This window comes from Xenopus laevis, chromosome 2L, assembly GCF_017654675.1.
Source record: "Xenopus laevis strain J_2021 chromosome 2L, Xenopus_laevis_v10.1, whole genome shotgun sequence".
In the NCBI taxonomy this organism is placed as follows: Eukaryota; Metazoa; Chordata; class Amphibia; order Anura; family Pipidae; genus Xenopus; species Xenopus laevis.
Genome location: NC_054373.1, coordinates 31,343,129 through 31,355,509, shown reverse-complemented (window position 1 = coordinate 31,355,509; position 12,381 = coordinate 31,343,129). Strand labels below are relative to the sequence as shown.

At 38.3% G+C, this 12,381-nt stretch overlaps 1 protein-coding gene across 1 annotated transcript in view; it reads left to right on the top strand.

Annotated features, from left to right (window-relative positions):
* Positions 1–12,381, top strand: part of ssh2.L (slingshot protein phosphatase 2 L homeolog) — a 135,921-nt gene that overhangs the window by 55,372 nt on the left and 68,168 nt on the right.

Below are 12,381 nucleotides of genomic sequence, written 5' to 3'. Positions count from 1 at the left end.
GTGCGTCACTAGTTTAAACAGGGGTCTGACTTCATCAGTATGTCTTTAGCATTTTATAAATAGAGATAACACCGTTTTTAAACAATTTATCAATAAATTACTATTTAGAAATTAATAAAAAATCTTGATAGCAGGCTCTATCTTTCTCCAGGGCTGTGGAGTTGAAATTCTCCGACTCCTCAGTTTATGGTACCTTCGTCTCCGAACCCTCTGTTTTTTAAGGAACAGTAACACAAAAAACTGAAAGTGTATCAAAGTTATAAAAAATATAATGATGCTCTGCACGATATATAAACCATATAAACTGATGCTCTGCACCGATAAAAGTTGTGTGTTTGCTTCAGAAAGACTACTATAGTTTATATAAACAAGCTGCTGTGAAGTCATGGGGCAGCCATTCAAGCTGGGAAAAAGGAGAAAAGACACAGGTTACATAGAGTAGATAAAACACCATTGTATTGGTCAGGGCTTATCAGTTATGTGCTATATAACCTGTGCCTTTTTTTACAGCTTGAATGGCTGCCCCCATGGCTACACAGCAGCTTGTTTATATAAACTATAGTAGTCTTTCTGAAGCAAACATACAGCTTTTACCAGTGAATGCTAACAGTATATTACTTTAAAATGCTTTAATTTTTTTTGTGTTACTGTTCCTAATGTAATTTCCATGTTGATTGAAAGAATTTAAGTACACAACATACAAGGCATTTTATCACGGCCAATGCTCAAATTTATAGACCACATCCTTTGGTAATTTTAAACCAAAATCAAAGTTAAACTACATAAACCAAAAACAATTGGAAAACCTAAAACAACTTCTATTTCAATTGAACCTGGCAAGATAGCTGTAGAATAGCTGTAATATAATCCATAATTAACTAAAGTATTGTTCTTAGAAACAGAATTGCTTCTGCCATATCCTCCTTTACAGAAGCTCTTAAATCTGATTTGATTGTTTTCAGTGCTTGTATTTAAAGTCATTAGAAGTCGGATTCGGTACATTTTTGGCGACTCGTGACCCAAAACTGCTCCCGACTCCACAGCTCTGTAATAACTTAAAAACTGTTGCAAATGCGTTGCTTTCACTATGCAGAATTCTATTTACAATTTATATCCCCTTTCATTTTTATTTCCCTTTGGATATTGCCATAATAGTATATGAATGCAAAACCTAAAGGAACCGAACAAGCAGCTGGCACTTGTTTTGCCGCCCATAGGTCATCTCATTATGAACAGGGTATTGCGACACCAGAAAGTATTTGTCAGTGAAGTCAGAACAAAAGAGGTGAAACCATTTTGACTTCAGCCTTATTTATATATATATATATATATATATATATATATATATATATATATATATATATATATCTATATATATATATATATATCTATATATATCTATATATATCTATATATATCTATCCCTCCGGGCTTTTCTTCTATTGCTGATAAATAGCTCCAAATTCCTTCTGTTTACATGTTATCCTATAAATAATCACCTTCTCTTCTTGTTACTTTCCTTTCATGTCTTTTTCCACTGATAATGTCTTTTCCTACTGCTGAAATTTTGTAACGCCAGAAAGTATTCGTGACTCACAGTAAAAGCCAGTGTTTTCATGGGCACTCCAACATCAACAGGCAGAAAGCAAACTGGCACATTTTTATATCTATAAGGAACATGTCTGCCTCTTCCACTGTAATAGCTAAAGAGAAAATATGCATCCCTTTTTGGCACGAGCTCATTCACTTGGGCTTATGTTGAAAAGGTTCATATATATATTCTGAATTCCCACAGGAAAAACACCTGATTCCACAGGTTGAAGGAAACCATACAAACTCCAATGAGCTTTTTCCCAACATCCCTTTTGCTGAGAGTGTAATGTAACCCCCTCCCTCTCTTCCTTTCATTGTAAAGTGATGAATTTTGGAATTTGAAGTCCCTCTGCTTTCATAGTGGGTAGTGCACAGATAATTTACCACATACCAATAATGTTAAAGAAGAGTAGAAAACATAAATGAATCTATCAGATAAAGAGTAGCTGACAAACCTATGTCACTGGGTGTATGGTTCTAAAGGTGGCCATACACTATACGATCCGATAGTTTGGCGAGATTTGGATCTTTCCCCGATATACGCACCAAAGGCAGGGGCGATATCAGGCTAATCCAATCCATAGGGCCAAACGATTGGATTACAAGCAGGGCCACCAATAGAAATCATGGGGCCCCATACAACTATTAACTGTAGCGACTTATAGCCCCATCGTGCAATATCAAACCGTACATCCAAAGAATAATAGCACAAAAGTAAATTTCTATCTCTCTCCAAAGGAGGAGGAGAAAAGTGAAAGTGAATGGGAAATGCTGTAATCACAACTGTTCCTGCGTTTGGACAATTGCCTGATACCCACAGCTGATGCTCCTGTTGGCAGAAACCTGCACTGGCTCAGGGTACTTGTAAGAGAGCACCAGAGAGCAAACTGTTTCTTCCTTCTTCATGTTCAGTATGCATGCATGCACAGTTGAGCGAAAAGCCAAACTTTAAGAAAAAAGCTGGGTTTATTAACGTATCACACATACATCATCCTGGGGCCAATGAAAAAACAGAAGAAGTACCCTAGTCAGTGTGGTTTCTGCATTGGCCTTGGGTATCCAGTAAATGATTATTATCAATAGGGGTGCATAACATTTGGCACCCTGGGTGGTTCACCTTTAAGTTAAATTTTTAATATGTTATAGAATGGACAATTCTAAGCAACTTTTCAATTGGTCTTCATTATTTATTTGTTGTTTTAGGTTTTTTTTTCATTATTGCCTTTTTCTTTTCCATTGCAGCTTTCAAAAGGGAGTCACTGACCCCATCTAAAAAACAATCCTCTGTAAATCTACAGATTTTATTATACTTTTTATTAATCATCATTCTATTCAGGCCCTCTCTCTTCATATTCCAGTCGGTTATTAATAGTAATGCATGGTTGCTAGTGTAATTTGGAGCCTAGCAACCAGATTGCTGGATTTGTAAGATGGAGACCTGCTGTATAAAAAGCTAAATCACTCAAAAACTATAAATAAAAATTAAAACAAATTGCAAATTTGAGTGATTTCGCTTTTTATTCAGCAGCTCTCCAGTTTGCAGTTTCAGCAATCTGGTTGCTAGGGTACAAATTACCTTAGCAACCATGCATTGATTTAAATACAAGACTGGAATATGAATAGGAGACGGTTTGAATAGAAAGATGAGTAATAAAATGTAACAATAAATGTGTAGCCTTACAGAGCATGGTTTTTACAAGGGGTCAGTAACCTCCATTTGAAAGCTGGAAAGAGTCAGAAGAAGAAGGTAAATAATTCAAAACCTATAAAAAATAAATAATGAAGACTCATTGAAAAGTTTCTTAATATCTTTCTCTCTTCTCTGTTTTCCTCTGTTTGAAAATACCTGACGACACTGCTTGATTGTAAAACCTTTTTCCTTTCTTGGAAAATCAATAAAAAACTATTGAAAAGAAAAGTTTCTTAATTTGCCATTCTATAACAGACTTAAAGTTAACTTAAAGGTAAACCACCCCTTTGAGGGCAGTGTCACCCGAGATTATTTATGCACGACCGTGGACGACAAATCTTCCAAAATGCATCTCCATTAGAAATAACTGAAATTGCCGGCGATAAAACCAATTTATCGGAAGAAAGAAGCAATGTGTTGTTTTTATCACCGACGATTCCAGTTATTTCCCATGGAGACGCATTTCCGGGAGATGTATCGCCCGCAGTCGTGCATAAATTTTTGCGGTCGATAAATCTCCCCGTTGTCCACTGACCTTAAGGCATTCAGTTGCACAGCATATATGTGCCTTAAGATGAATATAAGAATGTAAATAAAGAACCCCTAACTTAAAGAAGGACAACATTTCTGTTTTGATCACACCAGGAATACAGACCAAAGGCAGTAAAGCAGGTATAGGTATAGGTATGGGACCTGTAATCCAGAATGCTTGGGACCTGGGGCTATCCGGATAATGGATCTTTCCATAATTTGGATCTTCATACTTTGTCTACTACAAAATCATGTAAACATTTAATAAACCCAATAGGCTGGTTTTGCTTCCAATAAGGATTAATTATATCTTAGTTGGGATGAAGTACAAGGTACTGTTTTATTATTACAGAGGAAAAGGAAATGATTTTCAAAAATTTGGATTGTTTTGATAAAATTGAGTCTATGGGAAATGGCCTTTCTGTAATTTGGAACTTTCTGGATAACGGGTTTCCGGATAACGGACCCCATACCTGTATAACTTTTCAGTAAATACAAACCTTCCCCCAAACTTATGCCATCTACACATTAACCTTCAATAGTGTAGTTGAGAGGCAGAAATACAGTTAAAGGGGATCCGTCACCCAAAAAAATTATTCAAAATCCTATTTTATCACATTAGTCAAGCAAAATGAACTTTAATTACACTGTTTAAATGATTTGAATCTTGTTTCCTTCAGTCTGGGAATTCAAAATTATAGCAAGCAGGCAGCAGCCATTTTGTGGACACTGTTATTAAGGAAAGCCTTGTATCATCTCAGAATCTTGTTTGTGCACCAGACTGGGGTTCCCGATGTCCATTCCCATGCCCTGGCTACACAATTAAATGGGAAAGAGAACGGGGGAATGTGTGGAGAGCAGTGACATCTAGGAAGTGCTGAATGGAAAGTGAAAGTAATTGTCTGCCCCGCCTCTATGCCCATGGCATAGAGGAGGGGCAGACAATATTTGATTGACATCTGAGTTTTTTAAATGAGCTTACAACAGCTATGAATGCTTTAATAAAAAATAGAAATTGGATTTCATGTTTAATTTGAAAAGGACTTTTATTATACAGATTTTTGTCTCTGGGTGACAGGTCCACTTTAATGGAGTTATTTTATAAATTCTGATTTTGATGGTTGTTGTGCCAGGAAGGGGTTCTAAATGGCGCACTATGCAGATTGCAGAGTAACTTCCCTTTAAAAAAAGACCAGTGTTTGTGTGCATTGTACACAGTTATTTTTTCCTCATGTCTGTTTCTTCCTTTATTTTTTTTATTTTTTTCTGCGGGGAATGTCGATCATGCTTTTGTTATCACACAGAAGTACAATCTGTGCCTTCCAACAAGACACTTTGCTCAGTAACTGTTATTTCCTGTAACACTGCAGAATGTCTTTTCCCTGACTTCCCACCATGGCTTATCTATTCTTGTTAGGTTTTAGGGCAGGTGATAAAAAGGCTTTTCTTTCTCTTCAGAAACAGATAAAATATAAATCCAGACTGTACCGTCTTTGTGCCACATGTTACTTTGTAGTTAATATGAAACCAAATAACTGAAATTGCCTACTCAGTAGATGTGTAATCGCTTATCATATGCGCAACACAATGTTGACTGTGTCTGCTCTGTAGAACAATTACTACAAAGAAGCATATCTCTCTGATAGAAACCTAAACTACAGGCTTCCTATGCTGTGAATACATTAAGGGTAGGGGCACACTGGGCGATTTGGGGAGATTTAGTCGCCTGGCGAGTGTGACTAAAGTGTAGCCCAGTGTGCCCCTACCCTAAGGGCAGAGACATGCAAAGATTTGGGGAGATTTAATCGCCCGTTGACTAATCGCCTCTTCTTCGAGCGACTGATCTCCCCGAACTGTCTTCCCACCGGCTATAATCTAAATTGCCGGCTAGATGGCAATTGGAGCTCTTCGTTTTCCGAAGTCGCTCAAAGTTTCTTTGTGAGGCAACTTCGGAAAACGAGACGCTCCGAGTGCCACCTCACCGTCGATTTAAATTGTAGCCGGCGGAAAGGCAGTTCGGGAGATTAGACGCACAGCAATTTTTTTTGTCCCGCTTTTTATTTCCAAAATGTTTGGAGGTATGGATTTGTTTACATTGCTAAAAGTGGTGAGCATAGCACCAACGCAGGAGAACCCCTGCTATTCCCTGCTTGGGTGCTATTCTCATGTCTACCACTAGGAAGCACTTTAAGCAATACAAAAACAACCTAGGGCCAACATTATACAAATAAGTGCTTATCTGGTGGGTATATTTACCAGTGCCACCTTTAGTTGTGAGACTGAGAGAGACTTGAGCCTTTGGCAGAGCAAATAATGCAATAATAAAACTCTATTGTAGAAAACAACACAACACTCCTAAAGGTGGCCATACACAGAGAGATCCGCTCGTTTGGCGATGTCGCCAAACGAGCGGATCTCTCCCCGATATGCCCACCTTGAGGTGGGCAATATCAGGCTGATCCGCTCGTGGGCCCTAGGGCCCAACGATCGGATCCTAACAGTGGCTTTACGGGCGGTCGGATCGCAGGACCGAACAGATGCGGCCGCGATCCGACGGGATTTTTAGTCCCATCCGATCGAGATCTGGCCGACTTTCAGCCACATCTCGATCGGGAAAGCCTGTCGAGGGGGCCCCATACACGGGCCCATAAGCTGCCGACTTGGTCTGTCGGCAGCTTTTATCGGCCCGTGTATGGCCACCTTAAAGCTTGTGTAAAAGAGATCATACATGGGTAGATTTAATCTGCCAATTTGGGTCTTTGAAACTGATTTGGCACCTTATCTGCCCATGTATGGGGCCCTCTGATAGGTCATTCTGCTGGTATCTAGCCAAAGATGCCCTGATACCAATTGAGCAAGTTTGATCTTCCCTTTCGGATCAAGGACCACATCTTCTAGTTGATGCGGTCCTTGCTTCGACAACTCATATTCTATTGTAATTCAGTAATTTGGCTTTGGGGCCAACATTTGGATTACTTCCAATTTGGGTGAAGCCCACCTTATGGTGTATGGCCAGCTGTACATGTAAATGGGGTGATGTAGTCCATAAAGTAACCCCTCTTGTAAAATATAAGGATATTATAAGTTACCGAGAAGTTCATGGAACTCCGAGGTGACTTCTAATATCCTTACATTTTGCAACAAGGGGCACTTTATTTATTATAATACACAAGTTTTAGTGAGTCATGTGACAGAAATGACATCACTAAGCTCTGATTATGACCGATGACATCCCTAAGCACTGTTTATATAGTGAATAAAGTACCCCCTCTTGTAAAATATAAGGATATTATAAGTTACAGAGGAGTTCCATGATTATATAAAAGCACAAGGCAGAAGGCCAAGTGTTTTTATACAGATCATGGAACTCCGAGTTGACTTCTAATATCCTCATATTTTGCAACAGGAGGGGGCTTTATTTATTTTATACACAAGTTTCAGTGAGTCATGTGACAGAATTACATCACTAAGCACTGTTAATAAGGATATGATACACAAAAGCTATGAATATCTTGTAAATTATATCCTTATAAATGGTGAGTTCTTATGTCATCAGTTATAAACGGTGAGTTCTGATGTCATTTCGATTTATTCGCTTTATAATTTACAGGATATTCATGGCTCTTGTGTATTATAGGGTAATTATGGTATAGCAGTGTTATTTTAACATTTGTGTGCAAGAGATTTAATATCCACACTTCAATAATTTAGTCATTGAAATAAACTCAGGTGTTGTATATTTTATTTCCATCCTTTATTAAGAAACGAGAAGTAAGTCGGTTGGCTCTTCTCACTGCCCAGAGGGACAAATGGTCTGGTTCAGTAAAACAAGCAGACTTCACCTTGTAAACATACATATCATATTACACAGGTATTCTGCCCCTCCTTGGTTATTTGCACCTTAGGGCATATCATGTGACACAAAAACCTGCTCATCTCTGTAAAAAAACAAAAAAACAAAAACAAAAAACACTTTTCAATGGTGTTCTCCAATATCTACTGTTTGTAGATAGGACTAAAATCCAGAAAGGGAATAATATTTAGTTCAAAATATGGCACAAATACCTGTGTGAAAGTGGCTTATTGTAATATTATTAAAAAGGTGCTGCACCCCAAGTTAACCTGTGTATGTTATAGAGCGTATATCAAAAACGATATAAGTCCCAAGGCCTCTTCAAGTAAAAAATATTAATTTATTGTTATTCATATTAAAACAGTAGCTAGTACATACTGTTTTAATATGAATAACAATAAATTAATATTTTTTACTTGAAGAGGCCTTGGGACTTATATCGTTTTTGATATAAACTTTTTTGTAGTTGAATGCCTTCCTGAACTGGGGCGAGTCCCTTGGGCCTGGCTGATTAACTATATGGATTCCCGATTTTGAATTGAAATATGTTATAGAGCGGCCAATTCTAGCAACTTTTTAAATGGTATTCTATTTTTTTTTTTCTATTTTTTTTGAGGTGGTCTTTTTTTTCAGTTGGTCTTCATATTGTTTAATAGTTTTTTTAAAGTATTTGCCTCCTTCCATCTTTCAAATGGGGGTCACTGACCCCATCTAAAAACAAGGACCCTCTCCTATTCATATTCCAGTCTCTTATTCGAATCAGTGCATGGTTGCTAGGGTATTTTGGATCCTGGCAACAAGATGGCTGAAATTCCAAATTGGAGAGCTGCTGAATAAAAAAGCTAAATAACTCAAAAACGAAAAAACCAATTGTAAATTCTCAAAATATCACTCTCTACATCATACTAAAATTTTACTTGGAGGTTTACAACCCCTTTTAAAGGAGAACTAAACCCTAAAGATGAATATGGCCAAAAATGTCATATTTTATATACTGAACCTATTGCACCATATTAAAGTTTCAGCTTGTCAATAGCAGCAATGATCCAGGACTTCAAACTTGTCACAGGGGGTCACCATCTTGGAAAGTGTCTGTGACACTCACATGCTCAGTGGATCTGAGCAGCTGTTGAGAAGCTAAGCTCAGGGGCTGTCGCAAATTTTCAAGCAGAAATTGAGTTTGGCCTATAATATAAGCTGATTCTACAGGGCTAATTATTAAATTCTGATGCTAATTGCACTGGTTTCTGTGCTGCCATGTAGTAATTATCTGTATTAATTACTAATCCGCCTTATAGTGTGACATTTCTATTCTATGTGTACTGTATATTGTATTGAGTGGGTCCCTAAGCTCAGTAAGTGACAGCAGCACAGAGCATGTGCAGTGAATCAGCAGAAAAGAAGATAGGGAGCTACTGGGGCATCTTTGGAGACACATATCTTTACTGCTAAAGGGCTGTGGTTGCCTGGTTCTTCTTTAAATACAAAGTTCTTTTTTTAGCCGATTCAGATTTTACCAAATCGAACCCCAAAGTCACGTGCCCTTTAAGCGCCGGACAAGTGGTCGATACAATTATTCTATAGTTATGCAGTTCCTTTTATTTCTCTCTCAGTATGCCTACTCCTGCTTTAGAGCAACGTTTGCTGTGCCTAGGGTTGCTACCTTTTCTGGAAATAAATACCGGCCTTGCTATATATTTATCTTTTGTCCCTATTAATAACTTTGGGATCAACCATCATTTTTACCGGCCAGGTGGCAACCCTAGCTGTGCCCAAATCCTTTTCACAGAGACCTTGTGCCTTAAAGTGGCCATACATTATTAGATCCACTCATTTGGCAAGGTTGGCAAATGAGTGGATCTTAACCCAATATGCCCACTAATGGCTAGGTGTTATCGGGTGAATCTGATCGTTCGGCCCTGGGGCCGAACAATCGGATTACAATGCTATGAATGGCCGCCTACCGGTCGCAGGACCACATCAATTAGCCTACGCGGTCCAGGATTGCAGAAAAAAAAATCAAACTTGCCAATCGACATATGGCCGATTTTTGGCCTGATATTGATCGTAAGGACCCGTCGGGAGCCCCCACACGGACAGATAAGGTGCCAAATTAGTCTAAAGGACCGATATCGGCAGCTTTAATCTGCCCGTGTATGGCCACCTTTATTCTTTATGCACAACCCAATGAGATTACATTTTTGAATGTAATATTTGGTTACCACTTGTTCCCTGGAGAGCTGAATCCCTGAGAATCCTTGCCAGCTGCACACTGAAGATTAGTAACAGACTGGCACACCTTCAGTGCTGCTGGCACTATGCCTGGCCAAGCTTTCCATCTGGTAGACTTGACTCAGCACGCTGGATTCCCACAGGAATGTTCCGCACCCTTCATGCTAGGCATTAAAGGACCCTTTACCAGTTTTTCTTTATAATGTTAAAATCTATAGTTAGGCTTATATGGCTTGCAAAGGTGTCACTACATGTAAATGGTTGGGAGTTTAGATTCCAGATATATGTCAAGAATGTAAAAATGTATTTTCCATTGTGCATTAGTCCCTAGATGTCTAGCAGTAACTGTATGTAGGTAGAGATTATATATGCAATATATATACCAACAGTGCAGAATACTCCGTGCAGTGACGTATATAGAATGCACCGGGCCCCCCTCCAAAAAAAAATCCGTCTTGCACCCCCTTTCCACGCCGCAGGTAACAGAGCGGCTGGGGGGGAACGGTTTTCTCGTTAGCTATGGAAGCAGCTGTGGGGTCAACTTCCTCTAATCCAATGACTATGAATGTTCATTTGCTTTTCTAAATATTTTTGGAACTAGCGCTGTGACTTATAGAGGGTGAGGCACATTTATCAAATTTCTAATTCATGTGAGTTTTTAAAACTCCCAAAAATTCGAAATTCGACCAATCAAAATGTATTTTATAAAAATCAAATTTTTTCAGCTGGGACAAATTGAATTGACCTGAAAACTCGAATCAAATTTGATTCGAATTCGAAAAACTCAATTAGAATTGAAAAAAGCTCGATTCAAACATTACCATTGATCCCTGGACCTCTCCTATTGACTTATACAGTAATTCAGCAGTTTTTAGGTGGCGAATAGACAAATTTGAGTTCTAAAAGGGCCAGATTATGATAAATCTGAAAATTCTAATTTAAACTCGAATCAAGTTTGGATAATTCACTATTGGAATTTGAGAGTTTTGACTAAAAACTAGTTTCCACTTCGACCTTTAATAAATCTGCCCCATAGAGTCGCCCTTCTTATAAGCTGGAACTGTGCGAAACAGAGACTGAAAGCCACTTGCCCTAATGGTTGCCATATGCCTTAAGGGCAATAATTATACAGTAATGAGTTTACAGTGTGAGTGTTGTTGCTGGTCACTATTTTGAACACATAGTAGGTGAGTAACGAAAACAAGTTATTTTTAAATACACATGCAAGGTCACCTTTGGCTTGATCCCATTTAGAGTTTTCTGCAACAGTTGCTTGTGTGCACTCCAGGCAACCAACCAACACTTTTCAGTAAGCAGACAGTCTGCTTTGCCTACCATCTCAAGCTGCATCAGGAATACAAGGCATTTAAGTCTCCTGCCTTTAACAGGGTTGTTCGCCTTTGAGTTAACTTTTAGTATTGTGTAAAGTGATATTCTGAAACAATTTGCAATTGGTTTTCATGTTTTATTGTCTGTGGTTTTTGAGTTATTTAGCTTTTTTCAGCAGCTCTCCAGTTTACAATTTCCTTAATATGGTTGCTAGGGTTTTAATTACCCTAGCAACCATGCATTGATTTGAATAAGAGACTTGAATATAAATAGGAGAGGGACGTGGCTAAAAAGATGAATAATAAGAATTAGCAATAACAATACATTTGTAACTTTAGAGAGCATTCGTGTTTTTTCGATGGGGTCAGTGATCCCAAATTGAAACCTGGAATGAGTCAAAAGAAAAAGGCAAATAATTTAAAAACTTTAAAAAATAATAAGACCAATTGAAAGTGTGCTTAGAACTGGTGATTCTATTACATTCTAAAAGTTAAAGGGATACTGTCATGGGAAAACATGTTTTTTACAAAACGTATCAGTTAATAGTGCTGCTCCAGCAGAATTCTGCACTGAAATCCATTTCTCAAAAGAGCAAACAGATTTATTTAATATTCAATTTTGAAATCTGACATGGGGCTAGACATATTGTCAGTTTCCCAGCTGCCCCAGTCATGTGACTTGTGCCTGCACTTTAGGATGGAAGTACTTTATGGCAGGCTGTTATTTCTCCTACTTAATGTAACTGAATCAGTCTCAGTGGGACTTGGCTTTTACTATTGAGTGTTGTTTTTAAATCTGCCAGGGAGCTGTTATCTTATGTTAGGGAGCTGCTATCTGGTTACCGTCCCATTGTTCTTTTGTTAGGCTGCTGGAGAGGAAAGGAAGGGGGTTGTTATTACTCCAACTTGCAGTACAGCAGTAAAGAGTGACTGAAGTTTATCAGAGTACAAGTCACATGACTGAGGGCATCTGGGTAACTGACAATATGTCTAGGCCCATGTCAGATTTCAAAATTAAATATAAAAAATGTGTTTGCTCTTTTGAAAAATGGATTTCAGTGCAGAATTCTGCTGGAGCAGCACTATTAACTGATGCGTTTTGAAAAATACATGTTTTCTCATGACCGTATCCCTTTAACTTAAAGGTGAACCGC